Raw genomic sequence first — 20,131 nt, 5'->3', positions numbered from 1 at the left:
AACATTCTGGTTTGAAACTGTAATAATACCACCTAATAAATCATGCCTGTAAGAATCATTATAAAGAGTTTTGATGCATTTTTATGGTGGATTTGTGAAGTTTCTCCATGCAGAAAACTGTCTAGCAATTGTATGCTTACTTTTCATGAAGGGTGTATTGTTTCCTACCAGCTCAAATTTTGACCCTGTTGAACTGGATAGAAATTGCTACGCATTCACTGGGGCGACTAATTTTCAGTATGGAAACTGCTGTTGATTTTAAAATAGGAAAATTTGGAACAGGATGTTCACAAGTAAGGAAATCCAACACAACTCTCACTTTTAGGAAGTTCTTTGGTTTTATCACTTTCAGAGGACAGATTTTCCCTAGTAGTTTCATTTGAGCAAAAATCTGATGTTAGTGATATGAGAGAGTTCAGTTAAACGAAATGGGTAAAAAAAATTCCACAATTCAAAATAGGAAGAGGATCTTCTGGGTTTTTCTACCAAGTGGTCTCAACAAATGTTAGATAGCAGAAGAATAATCAACTAGCAATTCTTCATAAGGTTGCTTTCATCCTACAGGTAATCTTACAGTATGTAACATTGTTCCTTAATATTTGGGTTATATTCTTACTCTAAAATATTAGGTTCAACTGCAAACAAAATATACAACTTTGTTAGTATGGGCAAAGGAGAAATTCTTTCCTGCAAACTCTCGTAGTTTTATCTTTGACTACATATTACCATCTTTTCTGTAAAAACAACGGGAGTGCTGGAAATTGAAGTGGACTTCATTAAGTTTGACATTTCTCCCTTTTTAGGCTAGGAACTGGTCTGTCTCGATTTAGAGCAAAATTTAATGCCATATAAATCCTAGAATATCTCAACCTTTATCAAAACCTGATGTTTTCCTTCTGGTTTTGATATTCTCATGCATAACATCTGATTACTTTAGATAAAAACTACAGATGTAATTGTATTTATAGTTCTGTATGTTTGTGTCATAGTTACATTCTGAGATAATGCAGTGTTTTCAACAGATGCTGAAATGGCTTTGTGCTTTTGAGAGTGAATATTCAGGTTTTTACAGTGTAAAATTTCTGGTATATTTTTATTATAAAAGGTGCATGCCAATATGTTTCTTGCCCTCTATTTAAAAACACAAGCTGTTCTTCCCTTACTCTTTTTTTTTTGTTTTCAGTTGCTGGCATTCACAACTGAAATATTTTCTTCAGCAGAAACGATCATTACAGAAGTTTGGGTTGAATCACCACTAACTTTTTTTTATAGGTTAGCTCAGATATCTTCAGGCTTCCTTTTTAATTGATCAGGCACTTAGACATTTGCTGAGGTTCACTGTCGTCTGTGAGCCTTAAGTATGTGCCTGAGTTAGATCCCTGGTTACCGATTCTCCCTAGGTGTCAGTTCCATTCTATAACTGATGGCCACTTTTGTGCTCATGAGTAAAATGGACTAACAGTCATTGTGTGGTCCTCAGGGGTAATGGTGTGGGTATGACATGTATGTCTGGAAGAAAATGCCTTTCTCTCAAGACAGGGAGACCTGATCCACACGGCCTGCTGGGAGCAGCCCTTCGCTGGAGCTGTCACCCGTGTGGTGCCTAGGTGTCGCGTGGCAGAAGCTAATTGACCTGGCCAGGGTCATGCCAAGGCACCTGCGAGCGGGGAAATGGTAGGGCCTGCAGGTAGGAGCGCTCGCGCCCTGGCCCTGTTTTGTTTCCTAATACCTATAGCCAGTGTGGTCAGGGCTGTTGAACACTTGTAAAAATGTATCTTTGTCGCCTCCACTTTTTCCTAAAATCGAGGAAGCAACTGTTAGCCATGTATTCACTATCCGATACAGCAAAAACTGTTCAAACCGTTCATTTTAACACCCTGTTTAAAACAAATTCACTCACCCTGTTGTGACATGTTGCAATGCAGAGGCTTATTAACCCCTTAGTTAAGTTATTTACATAATAATAGTCTTTTGTGAAAGAAGGAGCAAAGGCTCTTTGTGCCAACCTTGGGGCTTAGGTGGAGCTGGTTGTTCTCCCCATGGGTGGAGCACTCCCCAGGCTGTGACCCTGTTTGTAGGCGGGGGTGGTGATGGAACCTCCGCCTTTTCTTTGAGGTGCGTTGGTAGCACAAAGCACAAGAATGACTTACGGCTAGTGCAAGGGAAGGCTTTTCATTCCTGAGGGGGCAAAACGTGTAATCTGACGCAAGGTATGTAAATGTATTACTGGTGTCTGTAACATGTCATGTACCTAAGAAGTCTTAATTGCAACTGAGATCATGAAAGGGAAGCGTGGGGCTGGGGGCAACACTCAAAGAAAATGTTTGGGCCCTAGAGTCTGAACAAACACATGTTCAGTTTAGTTTTTTTTTCTACAGTGTTGGAGAGGAAGTGGCCTACTGTTGTCTTCTTCAGCCTCTTCAGCTTACTGCCAATTACATATACACACACACGCACACATATATAACCTCTACATATATATTTGTATACACACACACACCCCCTCTGATATATATGTGTGTATGTGTATATCTCAATACCCTCTGATACCAAAAGGCTTACAGGAAAGAACTACTTTATTGGTTATATAGATAGCTGATACTTACTTCACTCCTACTCCTAGCTGAAAAATACGTTTCAAGTGAACTGAATAAATGTTAAAATGAATGCAAGTAATGTAAAGAAAATACCAAAGGGCAGAGTTGAATGTGGTAGGCTAGGAAGATCATATGAAGTTAGAAACAGAAGAAAATGTTATTTTTTTTATGTAATGTGCTAATGTGACATTTACCACACAATTTACCACATAAAAACAGCGTGCTGTTTTTATGACATGGGTTGCGGGTAAATCCCACCATATATTGCATATATTCTTGTATGTGTATGAATTTGGTAATAAAAGAATCACTTCCTGTGTAATGAAGGATAACCAACATCAGAATCTTTTATTATCTGGGTTTTTTTGCCAAACTGCACAGTCTCCAGAGGGCGAATGATGGTGCAGAAGGGGCAGTAAGTGCCCCCAAGGATATCCCAGTTCTGAAGGAATTTCAGGAAGCCATATCCCTTCCCTCACCATGAGCTGAAACTTTTTCAGACATGGAGAGAACTAATCCCAGGAAACCTGTATTAACAATGAAGGCTTGGATGAGGAATTCTTAAATTGAGGAAATGAAGTATTTTGTGGTCAGAAGGGATGGCACAGAGACTAATTAGATCCCCAGACCATTCTCTAGCTGCCCTTTCTGAAGGACCTTGCAAGAATCCACTGCACCTCTGCGGTTGACTTCTGTTGTCTGTTTAGCAGTATTACACCTGAGCAAAGCCATCTGTGTGGAGACATCCACCTAGAATCAAAATCTTCTTACACCTTTTTGGCTGTCCTGTCACTTGTCCCACAAGAGAGACCTTGTTACTCTTTCAGTTGATTACAATGGAAGCTAATCATTATAAAAGTCAGTAGTTAAGGATTAGTAATTAGGATAAGGGTTTATTACTTGTTGTTAGAAGACAGATAATAAACTGTGGAGTGATACTTCTTGTGACCTCTTTATTTATTTTTAATCCCTGCTGTGTAAGAGATACATTGGGGCAAGATTTCAGTAGATAGTGCGGGGCGCTGCAGTCTCTAGCCACTCATGGAAAGAGGATTTCTGGGTTTTGTTTGAATCTACATATACGGCGCTGCTGTTGAGAAAGATAGTAGGGGTTGCTAATGAAATCGATGGAAAGTTGATGTGAGATAGTTGAGTTGCTTCACATAAAGCTCTGATGGAGGCAGGGTACCTGCAAAGAAATTCTTTTGTTAAACAAAATCAACATTATAACCCTTGCCTGAGGTGGACTCATAATTCGTCTCAGTAAGATTAGAGATCTCTGTTTGGATTAGGAATTCATAATAGAATAACTAATGCAAATTAACTCATGGATACAAAGCACACCCTTTTTAGCAGTGACGATGAATGCTTTGTCCCTTAACACTTAACCTGTCAGACACACAGGCTCTCGTGGCTCCCATTAAAATAGTAAGTGTCCCTTTGAGTTTTGAGTCTGGGAATAAGTCCTTGCAGTCTGATAAATGTTGACTGATTGCATTTTGACTAATGCTTCAATGACATATATTGATGTTTGTAAGCTGTTATTACGGCGAGTCGTACGGCGGTTTATCTTCTGTGCCTTTTCATTATTTCAGGATTTTTCTGAATTTGTAGGTTGAAAGGGTCTTTTTGGTTAATGTAGAGAGAGATGGAGTATATAGGGTCAACTATAAGTCACGTTCCATAAATTTTTATAAAGGTCCCTTTCCAGCGATTTCCTTACAAATATTTGACCTGAAACTTTTCCAAATCTTCAATTTTTGAGCAAAAAATCATTAAATTGTTTTTGTTTTAACAGAGAAAGTTGGAGAGGAAGCAGAGGAAAATTTCTTTTTTTATCCTAAGTGGAAATATTTGCAGTTCTGTAGGTTTGCGAGATCATATTCATCAGAAGAAGTAAAATGTCTAACAAGACTGTTATAAAAAAAGTGCTCTGATAATAATTCTTGAAACAAAGCATAGATGTCTATGATTTTCTTAATTTTTTTTAAATCTAGAGGAGTCTTTTTCAACGACATTCCTAATACCTGGCGAAAAGCATAATTTTAGATCAAAGGAATTTAGAAGGGATTATGTGCTGCTTTTTTTAGTCGCAGGTTCTCAATGGACCTTGCTTTATGAGTTTTGAAAAATAAGCACATAGAGAGCTAGGTGGAATTTAGGCCATCTGAATATAGCACCAGATTTACAGTGGGATGAACTTTGTTTTCAGCCAAGACTTGTTTACAGCAGAATCCATTGAGCTCTATGAATTGACTGTGAAATTACTTCAGTACAGCTTGAAAGCGGGCTTAAGTTTCCCGTGTACAAATGGGATGGATGTTTTTATTGAATGCTTCCAGGATCTCCCCCTCCAGCTCCCCCCCCCCCCAGCCTTGATGATAAAAATAACCATTGTAAGTATTTAAATACCCATTGTAGAGGGTTGGCTGTGGACTGCATGAGGGAGAAATGGTGGTATGTGGTCATGACATTAGACATGTTGGCCCTGAGTCACAGGGAAGCTGCACCTGTGCACTTACTTGCAGCTGTGCGAAGTTGGAACTGGTGATGGTTTACACTTGTTGGAGCTTAATTTGCACAAGTGCAAGTGTGGAAAGCTAGAACCTCTCATGACATACTCAAGACCCCAGCCTGCAGCAAGATGTCTGTGACCTCCCAGCACCCGCTCAGAGGGTCACACCTGTTTCAGAGAGATCCTCAGCAATGTTAATGTTCTCCGTTTTGACTGATTAAACTCTGTAGTTGGGGATTTAACTTTCTTCTGCAGGAAAAGCGATCTTGAACACATTCCTATCGCTTCGTCTCCACTGAAAATTACCATTAAGTGAGCTGAGAGTTTAGATTAGCTCTGATTTATTTAGCATTGCTCTTTCTTCCAAAAGGAGCTATGTTGTCCCAGTGGTGTTTTGTTAATCGTGCTGTTAAAAACATTTAAGTGAAGCTGGAGCAGACTGTTCAGAATTAAATACTTTGAAAACATTTTCTTATTTCCACAGTTGTGATTCTTTGACTAAATACTGCAAATTGAAACTGCTGCTTAGCACAGTCTCAAGTCAAAATTATTGACATTGTTCCTAACGTATACTAAGGGCTTGCTTTTGGAAATAAATATCTTTCATATTCTCCAGGAGAGTTATGTACAGCTAGTGTGAGATGTTGATGAACTGCTCAATGTTAGTGCATTGTTGCTGTTACTATTAAACTCCTCACAGCCAGACTGTAGAAAGACCAAGAAATGGAAAAATCAAATTGAGAGTTATTCTTCACATACTTGTATATTTTGACTGAAGTAAATTTTTCAAATATACTCATGTCTTACTTAGCTATTGAAATCAAAACTTACTCTGTCTTGTTAGTCATGTATCTTCTGTTACTAGCAAGTGAGCCTGTTGTGAATCATATGTGCAATTAAGGTGACTAAACTTGGAGGAAAATGTGAACTATAAAGTTCTGAAGGAAGAACCAGAAACATATATTTTACACTTTTCATTTCTACCTTTTTATCCTTCTCTCATTTTTCAGCTTTCAAAGGGTTTTATAGTATCCTCCTTTACTCCCCACCTTTTTAAAAAAATATTTTTAATGTCCTTCTCAATTCCTTCTTCTGCTATTTTTCCTCACAATACCTTCTCTAGATCTCTTTACCTTTTAACTAACATCACTCATGGCAAAAAAAAAAGTTTCTTCTGGCTGGCTAATCTTTTAATATTCTGGACTTAAGCGATGAGTCACCATGATATACCAGCCAGGCCTTTTAATCCTCAGGCTCTTTGGAGAAGTATTTGGGAATTTTACACGTTCAGGGTATTAACATGAGGTACGGTTCTTTCACTTCCCAAATGTTTACTGTGATCTGGTGGGATTTAGACCGGTATGAGAGCGCGTTGAGTGCAACGCACTGGATGTTTCATGCTTTGCTTCAGTCTTTTCCATGGATGAGCATTTTGTAAAGGAAGGCTCTATGTCAGATACTATTTTATCTTCCATACTAAAGAGGGGGCTCTCCCTTGTGGAGCTGTGGAATGTGGCTTGGTGGGTGGGAAGCAAGAAGCCCCAGGAAAACTATTTGCCCTTTGCTTCCTCTGTTCCCCCTTTCCTGTCTGTTTGTCACCTTCTTTCCTCTCTCTTCTCTGGGAGCCAGATGAAAAAATGACTGTCAGCCATTAGGGAATAGGAGCAGTGAAGAAGTGCTGTGGGACTTCTGGTGGAAACTGGTGTACAGGGCCTTGCTTTTTTCTGGGAAGCCAGCCAGGGGACTTGGGGCACAAATCTCCCCAGAATGCTGTCTTTTTGCTGATACAGATTGAGATGATGTTAAAGTTGGCTGCACAAGCTTCTTTAGTATATAACTGTTGTAGACAGCTGTAGTAGATTCTTATTTTGGTAATGATTTTTTTCGGTCTCTTTAGCAGATAGAGGCTTTGTAATTTGTTTGACTATAAGATCAAACGATAGCTATTGATCCCAAGTATTTGTTACAGTAACTCGGATATGACAGAACAGCAATAGTATTTATGTCAGGCAGTTCATGTCAGATGTCACTTATGTAGGATGAAAACTGCTAGTATGAGTGAAAGTGGTTTCCAACACCAAATATGCCACACCAACTGGAGCTCTTTGTCATGGGTATTTTGAACTGTGCCAAACTTCAGCAGGCCGTCTGTCATGGTAGCTGGTGCTCTGAGCCTCCCCAGAGATGGAAGGGATGCACTTTTATTTTTTTAATTCTGTTTCCCTTTAGTTCAGATCTAAACAGTCTTCGTATTATTCATAGTATAAAATGGCAATTAAATACATGGTACACATCGGGAATTAATGCTTCTTTCCTATCCCAAGATGACTGTCTGAAAACCAGAAATGGGGATGTTTTTGACTGCGAATGTTTTAGCCCAGTAGTTCTTTAGAATACATGCTTTTTAAAATTTATCTACAGCATTCAAGTAATTAGAGAAATTGAAATGTTGGGTCTACAAACTAAACCAAACTAAAGATAGTATATACAATTTTATATAATCTTAATATAAGTATTTTCAGGTGGTGAGAATTTGCCAGAATATGTAGTGCAGTGATTTTAAGATGATTCATGAAAAAAGAGTCGTTAGAAACTTACAGCTGGATTTATTAGTATCCAGAGATTTTTGTTTGTTTGTTTGTTTCAACTTAAGATGGGAATTCTCTGTCTGCTGTTTTCTCTGTTGTTACTTGCTTTGGTAGCAAGAGCTGGAGTGCTTCGGTGTTCGACAGAAGAGTACTATTGTCTTTAGTTCTATGTTCCTGTTTCAAAGCAATTTGTTTTCAGAGGCTGGTTGATTGTTCCAGGAATCTGTAATCACAGAAAGTGTTTACTTTTGGAAGTAACAAAGTAAACTGCATTGCTAGGCAAACCTGCACAAGTGTTTAGTCTCAGGGGAATAAAAATCGGGTGTGACTCTTAGAACCTTCATGCCTTAAAAAAAAAAGAAAGAAAATTACTGGAAGGAATTTTAGTCTATTTTATTTCCAGTTGTAATTGTATTAATGTGTATTGTTTTAATAGTTCGCATGTGATAAGATTTAGCAGTGAGTGAAACGTAGAGATTTTCATGTTGCCACTCAGAATTTTGATGTTTCCACTCCAGCTGTGGTATAGTAACCTTTTCTCATCCTCTTTGGACTCTTGCCCTCTATAAGCCTCGTGATCTAATTTTAGGAACACTATCTTACTTGGCTCTCACTATTAAAGTTGATTATCTTGGAAGACATGTGTGATTCAACTTCTCCATCAGCTCTCTTAACACCATTCGCTTCTCCAGTGTCGGCAAGTACCCTTCTAGGTTCTTGTTGCATCTATCATTTTAAAGCACAGCATAGCACTCTGCTCCTGAATGACCCTGGTACTTCTCTGGATCTTTGCCTAATGCAGTGTTGCACCATCGCCTGCTCTTTCCCACTGGCAGACTTTGCCAGGTGTTCCTCCCGGTGGAACACACAGCCACACTCGTGATACAGTCTGTGTTCTAGGCAACTTCAACTTTTCAATCCCAAGTATGGGGGTGAAAAAGAATGATTGTCAAGTTGCAGGATGCTTTCGTTTGCCAAGGCACCCAAAATTAATTTATAAATTATAAGATACTAGAAGTTTGTGCAATCAAATTGTATGAGGAGTGAAGTAAGTGAACTTAAGAATGTAGGGTACCATGTTATGTTCTTTAGTACCATGTCTTAAGACAGACCCTTAATCTGAATCAGTATGGTCATTCTTGTTTTCCATGGTAAGCATAAGCAGATACCTAAGGAAGAATAAATGAGGCAAACGTGCATAATATAGTACATTCCCCTAGTACTCTCCCAGCCTTTGGCCATTTTTAGCTCAGGGATTTCCTGAGCCTGTTGTGCTTTGTTACTCTAGTAACCTTCAGTGAAGCCACTCTTCCTGGTGTTTTTCCAGTTTCCCCTCAAGCCTGTTTAAACTTGCCTCCATAGTATCCTTAGGCAACAACTTCTGTGGATCAGGGATTTTTTTCAGCTTGCTTCCCGTCAGCTTCATTTAATGTTCTAGTTATTGTCAGTCCCCATCCATCTTCCTTATGCCACTCACAATTTGTAGACCTCTGTCACATTTCCTCTGTGGTAACTCGTCCAAGGTGAAAAGTCCCAGCACACTCAGTTCCTCCTCAGTTTGAAGCCATTTCTTACCTTTTATAATCATTGTTGTCTTTTGATGTATCTCTGATATATCTGGTTCTTATATGTCTGTTCTTATATATCTGGTTTGATAAGAGGTGACTGTGATTCTGTATGGTGGCATAGTTATGTTTTCTATCTTGTTCTCTTTTCCTTTGCTAATAATTCATAATATTTGATTTGTGTTTTTATTGCTGATGAGCACTGAGCTGATATTGTCATGGAATTACCTATCATAATCCAAAGTCTTGCTTCTGAGTGGCAATGGTCAGCTCAGAGCCTCCCCTTTTGTACATTAGGTCAAGATTATTTTTTCGGATACATTGTTTTGCCTTCACATATATTGAACTTCATCTGCCATTTTTATTGTTCAGTCACTCTGCAGCTATTTGCAGTTATCTGTCATCCTTAAAGCCTTGGAATAGCTTTATGTCATCAGCAAACTTTGTCACCTTGCTGCTCGCTGCTTTCCTGTGAATGTGCTGAACAGAGCAGATGCCTCTATAACTCAGCTGGTACTTCCCTCCATTTTGAGCACAAACCCTTAATGCCTACCCTCTGCTTTCAGTTTTTTTAGTCCAATTATTTCTTCATGTCAGGCCATCCCTCTTAGACCGTGGCTATGTAGCTTTCTTTAAAATGTTTGATTGTCTCCCATATTGAAGTGTCCACATACGAAAATATCATCACTGGTTGAAAGCAGTGGGGTATGACCCATGTTCATAAATGTAGTCATTGAAATAGGATAAGCTTATTAATGTTGAAAGGGGAAAAAAAATCTATTAAGCAGGTCAGGGTATAAATTTCTTCATTGGTTACTATACTTTAGACCAAGAAAGAAAAATAGCTTTTCACAAAGAACTTTTCAATCTTGTTCATTTTGTCCTCTTCTTTGCTTCTCATGGGAGATGAGGAGTGAAGAAGCAAAATGCTTTATTTTGATTTGTATAGACAGCTTCTGTTCTGAAATTTGACATCAGTACTTCCTGAAGGTAAAGATTCTGCCTCAGTTTTCATGAAAAATACAGCTGTCTGTCTAGCTATATGCCCGCATTTTTTAGCGCCTGCTTTTACTCAATCCAAATTACTGATGAAAATATTTCAGCCAGTTCTATTTGGTCTGTGCTGTATTCCCAGCTGGTGCCAGATTGTTCCTAATTGTCCTGTTAGATATCTACTGACCTGATCCTCATGGGCTGCAAGTAGGTACAGTATCATGAAACTATTTTAAGTAACAATTTGGAACCAAGTATCTGATTTTTCTTTCCTTGCTATTCTGTACAGATGAAGTTCCTAACACAACCTGGTAGCAATGTATCTAGTTTTAAATGGTTTAGAGCCGCTCCTGATAGGCGCGAAGACAGGAGGCTGGTTGCTTCAGGGTGTATATGAAAGTGAATAGGGTAGATTTGTATTATTTACTGCTTTTGGCCAGAGATGGTAATTTTCTTCTTCGAAAGAAAATCAGTTTACATCCTGTCAATAAATAAACACAGTAATTATTCTAAGACCCACATATAGTTTCAGTACTTCATGTATCTTATGTGGTATATTTCTGTGCCGTATGCATTTGTGTGACACTGTTTAGCTATGCGACACAGATTTTTGTTAACTGAATGTTGCAAACAAGCTACATCTCAGCACTGAGCAATATTTAAATAATTTTCAGTGAATGATTTCAGGTGGATTTGATTAAAGTGCATCTGAGGAAATGGGAATTTTTATGATATGTTTGATAGGAATTCAATAACTTTAACTCTAGGAATTACTTGAGATGTGGTTTGAAGGCTGATTATTAGATTTCCTTGGGTTATTTAGCTCTCACTTGGACTTTCATTTTGGTAAATAATAATGTATTTTAGACCACATGAAAAACAACTCTTAGAATGCTTTAATGACAATTCTTAGAATGCTTTAATGAGAGTGGCTGCCTACATGGAATCTTATTTCAGGGCTTAGAGTAAAAATTCTTATTTTGACATATTTAAAGGTCTATGAAAAAATATATTTGTGAAGATGTAGAGTTCGAGAGTTCCTCTACTCATTTAATGATGATACTTTTAACAGGAAGATACGTGGGATGAAGAGGGTGAGTCTTTGTACAACAATGAACTCTGCTTTTGATGAGAGGCTCCTACCACTGCCACAGAACAAATACATAGATGTAGTGATGTAAAGGAGGCTCAAAAAGTAAAATCCAAGGACTTTAGAAAAAGTTGTGTTCTAGGGCAAAATGTGCAGCTCAGCATTGTCTCTTGACCAAGTCTCAGAAGCAGCTCAGCCAGGAAAATTCCCTTTTGGCCAGTCTCTTAGGAATGTTGGAACAGCTTGTTGACTTGCAATCTTACACTCAGTGGAAATTGTGTGTGACAGAGCAGGTAATAATCACCTCTGCAGGTTATGGCACATTTTAAAATAGTCTTAAAAAAATACAGCAGTTTTGATACTTCTCTACACTCCTAATGCATGAAAGTGAATACTAAGTTATTTTAAAACTTCCGTTCAGATCCCTTATCTGTATCGGAAGATCTGACCGGTAAAAATACTATTACACTTCTTACGACTCACAAAAAGAAAAAATTAAATTATAATATTTTAAAATTGAAAAGGTAAAATCTTAAAAAAATTGCCAGAAATAAGATTATATCTGTGACCATAGTTGGTCCCCTTTGTATTTGTACATTGTGATAGTCTCTAAATACAGTATGAAATTTTCTTATTCCATGGAACTGTTGCCTGGGTAGGCCTGAATGCACATGGTAGATGTTCACTCAGCAAGTGTAATCAATTGTTTGCTGCTCAGATAACAGGCAGACCTGGATACTAAAGAGATTTCCTCAGGGTGCTCTATGGCACACCTGCTTTGTTGGTATTAGCACCTCAGAACCACTGAGTTTCCTGGTGCTGCATGACAGCAGACTAGATGAAGCACAACACAGAACTAAACCACTTTCCTTTGCACATGCCTGATTGCTGCCAAGCAGATAAAGCATTTAGTCACATCAGTCCCTCCTTGTGCCATCCTTGGCCTTTGGGCTGCTGCCATTGGCTGTGGCAGGATTTGTGCCAAACTCAGCCTCGTATCCCTTCCAGAGTCACTCGAGTTGCTCCACACACAGAAGTGTCCCTTTTTGCATGCAGCTTTGCTTAGCCTGGCATGGATGTGCTTTATCCGTGGCACGGATAATCTCCAAACCAAGTAAGCCTCACAAGAATTATGAGGGTGATGATTGTATGGGGAAATGTTAACACCTGTTGATGCTATCAGTTATAATTCTAGTACATGGATAGTATGAATTATAGTAGTGACCTCACTTTGCAATGAAATTCAAGGTGTTTAGTGTCCTAATCAGGTACTAAAAAATTACACCGACCACACCGCTGCCTTTAACAGACTGCTTATGTTGGCCAAGAGTTCTTTTGAATATTCCTTCCTCTTGAAGAAAGCTTTGGAAGATGGTGAAAGCATGCTAATTGCTGCTTCCTTGTTTCATATTAATTCACTTGTTTTTTAAAAAGTTTGACATATTTATGTATTCAGTGACTTAATTCAACTCTTCAAAATCGGGATTTACTCTTGTTCCTGGGGATTTCTGTGACAACTTCAGTTTCATTTATAGGTGCAGATATTTGGCTTTACACTTAAGTCAGTGTTCAGTTAATAACATTGGATCTTGGTAGACAAAGACATCTACAGGAGGGGGATGGAGGAAGCAGAACAGTGCTAAATAACATGTTAATACTGATGAGTGGAACCATAGTGCAAAAGCAATTGACTGTTAAAAAGTAGCAAATAAAACTAAATAAACCAGTGTCTAGCTCTGTTTTTTTATCTCTATACATATAAGGTGAAGTATGCTAAGTCATGTGTTATGTAAGAATGATATAGTGGCTCAATTAAAAGTTTCGGTAGTAAAATCAATAAATCTGTTAGCTCTTAGTTTGTTGCTACTTATAATGTCATAGGATTGACTATCCTTTACAAAGCATTTATACTTGTAAATATTGAGATCAGTTTTATGCAAATTTCTTTCCATGAGCAGCATTCACTAGAGGTTTTTTTGGATACCTCTGTCTTTTTGCATATGTAAATAGAGATAATAACTATTTATGGAGAAAGTTATTAGATCTTTAGCTTGTCAACACACCTTTTTTCATTTTTGACAGCTTGCTTTCTGCTTTATGCAGACCGTTACTTTAATTCCTGCGAACACTCTGTGTTTTCATTTCATGGATATATTTGTTGCCTCGTATACCTGACTACTAGTGAGAAAAGAGATTAAATCACTTTAGGAGTACCTTGAGGCATTCATCTGTGCTGGGTAACTGTCCTTTGGACAGAACTGGAAGTAGCGGAATTTTCAAAACGTGGGCTGTAAAGCCCAACTGACGAGAGCTATTCATGATTGCTGCTGTATGGAGTTTTTGTTTAGCAAAAACCAAATACAGGCCTTTGCTTAAGAGATGTTGGTAGGCGCAGTGGCAAGCCAGTTCATAATGAAAGATCAGAGAGAGTAGTGAGTAGACAGACTCATCAGTTTGTTGAGAGTCTTAGATTTGGAGAAACCCTGGCCGTCTTCCTTCCTTGGTATTTGTATTCCATTTTCTTTACCAAGCTATTGTATATTATATTCATTCTTTATTTTTGCATAAATGGGGCAGCAAATACCTACTACAGAAGCAACAACAGCTGATAAGCAGTTTTGAAAGATGGAATGAAATTTTGAGTTCTTCAAGCATTGTCCTCTTCCATTTTGGTACTCTTCAGAAGTACTCTTTTGGTACTCGTGGAAGTTGGTGTATCAATGTAAAATGGTTTTTAAGCAAAGGAAAAGATGGAGGAAAATTTGAGGTGACATTGTGATCGACTTGCTTTTTTTTCCCAAACATCCATGCCTGAATCTTGCCCAAAGTCTGCCATTTTTTCCTTTTGGTATCCGTTGTGAATAGCACAGCTGCAGTGCTCTTGCACAATACTCCTTGTATCTGTCAGAAGGAGGCTGATGGAGAAACATTCAAGGGAGGGTACTGCTTTCCTACTCATGATAAGCTCAACTCCTCCAGGATTCAAGGAAAAGTAGTAGTTCCCTCCAGATAGTTTCTTACAATTTTATACTTGTTTTTCATGTTTAGCATAGGATGAATTTAATTACTGGCTGAACCTCGCCATGTTGAAGGCAGTCCTTTTTTTTTCTGGGCTTACAGATGAGGAATACACAGCAAAATTAATTTATTTGTCTGTGTTCCTTCCATGAGTCAGCAGCACGAGTAGGAAATAGAGCTCACTCTTATTCTTAGTCCCAGGGATATTTCATCCCAAGAATAGGCCCATATACTTTGGTCCCTGAACAATACCCTGCCCTTATATAGCTTTTAAAAATAATTATTACACAGATCCAGAGTTGAGCTGATTGCCAAATATGATGTAGACAGGTTTTTTTGTCCGCGGGCATGTTGACAGGAACCTTTGGTTTCCTTTACTTCCTCTGATGTGTTAAGGAGAGCTCCATTGTTAAGGCTATCTGACTGTGTTCTGCACCTGCAGTTTTCTAAAACAGCAGCATTGGGGTTTTTTTTGTTGCTTTTTTTCTATTTTTTTCTTCCTACATTTACTGTCTGTGAAAGGGGAAGTTCTGGAAGAGGAAGGGGGATAAATGAGTCAGGGTTATACTGGATTATCAAGAGTGAACTGCTAGTAGCATATATCATTTTAGTCATGTTGCTGTGCCTTCTGGAGATCTTCAGAAATGCACATGTTTCTTCAGAAATATTTTTTTTTTTCATGATTTGTCCTGAACTTAGTGCATTCCTGTCTGTGTCACTTGTCAGTAGTTAATGGCAGAAGTATAATCTGTCAAGAGGCTTTATGGGCAGCTATGATTTTCCTCATGGTGGCAAAATACAAACGGGAACTAATTTGGAAAGGGCGTTTTTCACAGAATGGAAGTCTGGGGCACAAAATGTAAAAGCTCTCGGAGAGCAGCGTGGAAGAGCTCGGGACATGAGTCTCCGCTTCCCTCTTCTGTACCTGAATCACAAGACTCTATTCTGTCCATTTGAATTAGTAACATGTATTTTGTAGGATCCCTGTGTTGTACTGCAACTCGAGCATATGGATCAGAAATCTGTTTTGAATATAACTAATTATGTGAAATGTGCTCTGTACATATGCTTTGGATTTTGAAGCTTTAATATTTGGGGGGGATGGATTTTTAAAAGTTAAACAATTCACCTTATGCAGGCGTTTCAAAATTTCTTTTATCTTGGTTCGTAAGCAGTTATGATTTACAGTTTTGCCAGCTAACGGAGCTGTCTTTTTGTACAATTATTCTAAATAAGAATTGTAGAGGAATTATCTGTTATTTAGTAATAGTCTGGTATACTTTTATGTCAGATCTATCTGGAAAATATTCTTAGCTGTCAGACAGATTTTATTCTAGCTCTAAAGACTGTTTTTCTGTGCCAGGGGATTGAGTTATATATTATGAGCTTGGAAAGTTGATGTATTGTTTATTACAGCAGGTTGTTGTTTAACAAGGTATATCTATGTGGATGCAGAAAGATTAAACGCTTACTAGATGCAATGAAGAAGGAAACCCAGCAGTAACCTAATTTTTGGAATGACATAACTGCAAAGATATACAGTCTGACTTCTTTTCTACACTATGTTTTTTTCCTAGAAATATGTAGAGTTGTAAAACAAAAATAATTGTTTTTCATGGGAGATAGTAACATACAAGAATGAAAGTAGAAGTGATATACCCATACAATATGTAAGCAGGTTTATGCATTTTCAAGTTGTTGCATGAGGTATAAGTACATATTGCTAAAATGACTTTGTCTTGCTTATCGTCTGTGAAATCCAGTAATTATGAAGGATCAGGGCACAAATGTATGCTTTGCTTTGTATATTTATGTATATGCTGATTCTGCCAAGCGTATTTGTTTGGAGCTCTCCAAGTTTGGAGGTCTCAGTGTTTTACTCTGTTCATTGCATACACAGGCAGTAAATGCAGGACACAGGTGTTCCTCCCACCTCATAATCAGGCCAGTGGCAGAAAGGAAGTGACACTGCCTAATTCCTTCTCCAGTTCTGTTTGCTAGACCATATTGCCTTCCAAAAAGTAAAATTAGCTTTCATACAGTGATTATAAAGTTGACATGGCCAAAACTTATCTGTATTATTGCATGCTGGTCATGCTTTGCTTTCCTGTTTAATAGATCCAGGAGGGTAGGATGGCTTCAGACCTTCTACTATTAGCTGCCACTGCTCTGGTTGTGGCTGGGATGTTGTAATATTTCCATTATTAAGCCCTGTTTTCAAATCGCATATGACTGTGTATTTGAAAAGTCCTTCAGTTATCTTTGCAGTATTCTCTAGCCAGAACCCCCTCCCCGGCGTTGAAGAGAAAATTGATTCAGAATATAGTAACTTACTGAAAAGTGAACAAACTCACAATTCTTGTTTTCAGGCTTTATAAAGTCTGTATTTTAGAAAACTTGCTGATGAGGTATAACTCCGAAAGACAGATTAATTTTGAAATCAAGAAAATGCATCTTTCTTCTGATTAACCAAAAGATGTTTACTGATTCAATAGACCTTTACAAGTTTATACTAAATGAAAGTTCAATGTTTAATTTTTATATCTTAGGTGTTCTGGGGTTGATTCAAATCTTGTTGGTTCATCAGTAGATCTGTCATGTACAAGCATGTCTGGCCACAAATAATAGAGTATGACTGAAAAACTGGTACTTCAGAAATCAAATTCTACAAGGGGTTTGAACTGTGTGGTATCGGTTTAAGATGGCAAAAGAAAGTTAGCAAAAGCTAAGGATGAATCATAGGAAAAACATCAAGTATGTTAGAAATATGTTAGAAATAATATGGAACAGACCTACAGTATGCATTACATAAAATGCAGTTGATATAGCATCATTTAGTGTTAAAATATTCTTGAATCTTACCACAGTAAGCTATTATATTGTGGAGAATGATCATCTCAGTTCAATTTGGTATAGAGAAGCAGTGTTGTTTGATTTTGATTTCTGAAAGATAAGGTTTTTCTCATCAGCATGAAACCCATTCGCTCTACAGAAATAAAGCAGATGTTTGTGCTCTGTACTAGGTATAACATAGCTGAGGAAAGAAATCCCACCTCTAACCTGCTCCAGGTTGCCAATGAAAGTATATTATAATTTTAAACCCTGAAGGCTGGCTGCTGAGGCATTAAAACCATTGTTTCGCTATAATTTGGATAGCATTTTTTTGAGGTGTAGCTCCAATAGGATCCCTTAAGATATCCCTCCCCTGCTAGAATCTAGTGAGTCAAAGGTATCTACTCAGCTCTTCTGTGCCACCGGACTGCCAGTACAATTGTCCCTCTGCCACTACAACAGTCTTCACTGTGACCAGGAGAAGAAAAGCCCGTTACTGTCAGAGGTGCAGGCTGAGCTGATAAAGATTGGTTTCTTTACAGTCTCATGGTGGGAATGAGACCTAAAACAGATGACTCAGATTGACCAGCTCTTTGGCTTCCATTAGGGTTATTCACCAAATGCTGAAGCTGATGGTTTTAGTTGCTTTTTTTCAAATAAATAGGACTTGAATACCTTGTCTTACCCTTACGAATGGAAAGTAGGATGGAAAATTTTTTGACACTGCTCCATTTTTATATGGGGGGAGAAAAAGGAGTCATCCTAACTTAAAAAATGGAACTGTGCAGGCTGCCAAATGGATAAAGTGGAATATGTGCTACTTGAGATGCCCTGGGAAAGTCCTCCACAAGACAGCAAAAGTACATGTGCTAAAATGGATAGACATTGTCAGAAGAGTGAAATGCACAGGTAGGGAGAATCACTGGCCCACCCTGATGGCATCATCTCTGCACCTTGTATAATTCTTGAAAACCATTTCTGAAATCATTGAGCTTTGTATCTCTGTCTCAGTAAGTTACTGAGATCTGGTATCACATAAGCATACCTTAAACAAAAATGGTGCAATATGTCCTTTACAATTCTGAAGAAAAAATATATGAGTGAAAAGTTAAGACATGATTTATCATGATTATTTGATACCAAAGAAGGACTTGAGATAATAATCTGGTACAGCAAGAATCAAAATTAAGGAGGAAACACAGCTACCATATACATAAATGATCAAGAATTTTCCATTTTCTGCTGTGATGTATGTTCAGGCACAGATAAGGTTCTAGTTGGTTTCAAGTTTCAACTTTGCAGTCAGATGGAAAGATGGTATCTTAGTTTGATATTAGAACATTTTTTCTTGTTTATACAAATACAAACAAAACATATTTTGGCTTTTTTCTTTGTTTTAACCAACTTGTATAACGAAACAAAAGTGTATTGATGCACTTAGTGACTGGTGCTGTTCAAAGAGGGAAGGAACAGGCTTTGTGATTTAGATACAGTCATTTGGATGCATGTGTATACTGTGCATTTGCTGTCCAGTTCCTACCACGTTGGTTCTGGTCACGTACTGTGCAGCTTTACCTAACAGGCGATGCATGTGCATGGACGTGCGCATACAGACACACACACGCTCCCCTCTGGGCAGGGAAGTGCCCCAGGTGGCACCTGTATGTGACTTCATCCCTTAGTTCACCATGGGGCTCAAGCCTCATGAATCCAACAAGCTCACTAGGTAAATTTGTACCTGAAAAGAACCCCTGCAGCACAGTACATTGCTAATGTAGGCAGATATATGGTGAACCAGGCAAGGGAGAGCTCTGTTCAAACTTGCACCGCATTATATTCACATCTGTCCTGAGTACAGAAAGCTGCTTGCTTAATCTTGGGTCTAGGGCTGGCTGAGGAAGCTACATTAAAATAGCTGTTGCTTGCTCTCTGCATCAGGCTTGAGTTCTGAGGAGTAAAATAATAAAGAACACGTGTGTGTAATTAAAGTACAAAGGAAATAGGAAGGAGGATAGCAAGGAACAAATCCAGAAAATAAGGAACAGTTGGGCATCATAATTATATACATCTGATTATACTGGAGGAATTAAAGGACTCTGAAAGAATTAGCCCTGCAACCATTTTGAATCTTGAGGGGAGGAAGAGTGTATTCATCAGGGGTTGGTTTGTTTGTTTGTTTTAAATTACTTATGTTTTAATAATAACTATTTTTACCATAGTTTTCCTGGTAGCAAAACCTATAGTAAAATCTGCAACACTGCTTCCACAGGAATCTCTATTATAAGTTGTTCACAAATCTAGTTGAAATAATTACTGCTTCAGGATGAAGTTGAGTGTTCTTTTAGGAAGACCCCAGGAAATATGTTGAACTGCTTTTTTGAGCATTCTGAAAGCTATTTGGTATGCATATGTAAAAATCTATCTTAATCTTTTCATGTGGCTGGGGACTTGTGAATAAGTTTGAATTTATTTAAATACTGTCTATAAGCAGTCATAAATTAAATGACTGATACGCATTTTATTATGTTTTTCATTAAATTGTTTGAGGCACTATTAAGTAGTACCTGAGGTCGTGAAAGGTGAATGGGCTTGACACAGGACACTTCTGACTCATTAAAATACTTCACTAAAATACATAAGAACACAAATTCTTCATCAGAAACTATTCAGTCTGCTGGGTGGTCTATTTCGTATATCAGGTGGGAAGATACCCCTTTTTTACTGCAAGGATCATCTAAAGAATCTCCAGAAGATTGCTTCACCCTTCTTCTCTTTCCTCTCCCCACCATCTCCCAGAGACTTTTTCCATACAAAAGGATTATTTGCATTTAAGGATGCTGTGTTCTTTGCACTATACTAAATGGGATTTCTGTGCCAAAAAATAAATAATTTTTGATTAACTGATACAAGTCTGGAAAGCTTATGGAAGTGAG

The 20,131-nt window shown here is 38.1% G+C and overlaps 1 protein-coding gene across 3 annotated transcripts in view; it reads left to right on the top strand.

Moving 5' to 3' along the window:
• CBLB (Cbl proto-oncogene B) overlaps nucleotides 1-20,131 on the top strand; it is a 133,769-nt gene that overhangs the window by 46,954 nt on the left and 66,684 nt on the right. The gene's annotated exons all lie outside the window — the stretch shown is intronic.

This window comes from Calonectris borealis, chromosome 1 (genome assembly GCF_964195595.1).
Source record: "Calonectris borealis chromosome 1, bCalBor7.hap1.2, whole genome shotgun sequence".
Classification (NCBI taxonomy): Eukaryota; Metazoa; Chordata; class Aves; order Procellariiformes; family Procellariidae; genus Calonectris; species Calonectris borealis.
This window is presented reverse-complemented; position numbering and strand designations above follow the sequence as displayed.